A 2528-nucleotide genomic window follows, 5' to 3' on the forward strand; every position below is an offset into this window, starting at 1 on the left:
AACATTCTCTTTGAGAATTCTTGCCCTGAAGAAATAACTCCTCCTATACCTTTAGACCAGAGCTCTCTGGATCCCTTAACTAGAACATCTCTAATTCCTGAAATCAAGAGAAAAAAACGGGGCAAACAAAGCCTTTTAAAATCTTATACCAACCATTTTTTTTTTTTTTTTTTACAATTAGTATTTATAACTGAGTTTGGAAAACAAAACTATGGGATCTCTTGTGTCTATTTGGATATAGGCATGTAGAGGATGCCTATATCCTTGATGGACGTGAGTCTGAGTGAACTCTGGGAGTTGGTGATGGACAGGGAGGCCTGGCATGCTGCGATTCATGGGGTCGCAAAGAGTCAGACACGACTGAGCGACTGATCTGATCTGATGTCTCTATGCAGACGACACCACCCCTATGGCAGAAAGTGAAGAGGAACTAAAAAGCCTCTTGATGAAAGTGAAAGTGGAGTGCTCGCTTCGGCAGCACATATACTAAAATTGGAACGATACAGAGAAGATTAGCATGGCCCCTGCGCAAGGATGACACGCAAATTCGTGAAGCATTCCATATTTTTAAAACTCCTAGAGGAAAACATAGGCAAAACACTCTCTGACATACATCACAGCAGGATCCTCTATGACCCACCTCCCAGAATATTGGAAATAAAGTCAAAAATAAACAAATGGGATCTAATTAACCTTAAAAGCTTCTGCACATCAAAGGAAACTATTAGCAAGGTGAAAAGACAGCCTTCAGAATGGGAGAAAATAATAGCAAATGAAGCAACCGACAAACAACTAATCTCAAAAATATACAAGCAACTCCTACAGCTCAACTCCAGAAAAATAAACGACCCAATCAAAAAATGTGCCAAAGAACTAAATAGACATTTCTCCAAAGAAGACATACAGATGGCTAACAAACACAGGAAAAGATGCTCAACATCACTCATTATCAGAGAAATGCAAATCAAGACCACTATGAGGTACCATTTCACACCAGTCAGAATGGCTGCGATCCAAAAGTCTACAAGCAATAAATGCTGGAGAGGGTGTGGAGAAAAGGGAACCCTCTTACACTGTTGGTGGGAATGCAAACTAGTACAGCCACCATGGAGAACAGTGTGGAGATTCCTTTAAAAACTGGAAATAGAACTGCCTTATGACCCAGCAATCCCACTGCTGGGCATACACACTGAGGAAACCAGAAGGGAAAGAGACACGTGTACCCCAATGTTCATCGCAGCACTGTTTATAATAGCCAGGACATGGAAGCAACGTAGATGTCCATCAGCAGATGAATGGATAAGAAAGCTGTGGTACATATACACAATGGAGTATTACTCAGCCGTTAAAAAGAATACATTTGAATCAGTTCTAATGAGGTGGATGAAACTGGAGCCTATTATACAGAGTGAAGTAAGCCAGAAGGAAAAACACCAATACAGTATACTAACGCATATATATGGAATTTAGAAAGATGATAACAATAACCCTGTGTACGAGACAGCAAAAGAGACACTGATGCATGGAACAGTCTTATGGACTCTATGGGAGAGGGAGAGGGTGGGAAGATTTGGGAGAATAGCATTGAAACATGTAAAATATCATGTATGAAACGAGATGCCAGTCCAGGTTCAATGCACGATACTGGATGCTTGGGGCTAGTGCACTGGGACGACCCAGAGGGATGGTATAGGGAGGGAGGAGGGAGGAGGGTTCAGGATGGGGAGCACATGTATACCTGTGATGGATTCATTTTGATATTTGGCAAAACTAATACAATTATGTAAAGTTTAAAAATAAAATAAAATTTAAAAAAAGAAAGTGAAAGTGGAGAGTGAAAAAGTTGGCTTAAAGCTCAACATTCAGAAAACAAAGATCATGGCATCCGGTCCCACCACTTCATGGGAAATAGATGGGGAAACAGTGGAAACAGTGTCAGACTTTATTTTTCTGGGCTCCAAAATCACTACAGATGGTGACTGCAGCCATGAAATTAAAAGACATTTACTCCTTGGAAGGAAAGTTATGACCAACCTAGATAGCATATTCAAAAGCAGAGACATTACTTTGCCAACAAAGGTTCGTCTAGTCCAGGCTATGGTTTTTCCTGTGGTCATGTATGGATATGAGAGTTGGACTGTGAAGAAGGCTGAGCGCTGAAGAATTGATGCTTTTGAACTGTGGTGTTGGAGAAGACTCTTGAGAGTCCCTTGGCCTGCAAGGAGATCCAACCAGTCCTTTCTGAAAGAGATCAGCCCTGGGATTTCTTTGGAAGGAATGATGCTAAAGCTGAAACTCCAGTACTTTGGCCACCTCATGTGAAGAGTTGACTCATTGGAAAAGACTCTGATGCTGGGAGGGATTGGGGGCAAGAGGAGAAGGGGACGACAGAGGATGAGATGGCTGGTTGGCATCACTGACTCGATGGACATGAGTCTGAGTGAACTCCAGGAGTTGGTGATGGACAGGGAGGCCTGGCGTGCTGTGATTCATGGGGTCACAAAGAGTCGGACACGACTGAGCGACTG

General features: G+C 42.3%; 1 non-coding gene across 1 annotated transcript; it reads left to right on the top strand.

The window, feature by feature from the left end:
- Window positions 1-462: 462 nt before the first annotated feature.
- LOC138989656 (U6 spliceosomal RNA) lies at window positions 463-569 on the top strand. The gene has a single exon (XR_011465903.1). It is a non-coding gene; the product is annotated as a U6 spliceosomal RNA (small nuclear RNA).
- The last annotated feature ends 1959 nt before the right edge of the window (window positions 570-2528 follow it).

This window comes from Bos mutus, chromosome 10 (assembly GCF_027580195.1).
Source record: "Bos mutus isolate GX-2022 chromosome 10, NWIPB_WYAK_1.1, whole genome shotgun sequence".
Classification (NCBI taxonomy): Eukaryota; Metazoa; Chordata; class Mammalia; order Artiodactyla; family Bovidae; genus Bos; species Bos mutus.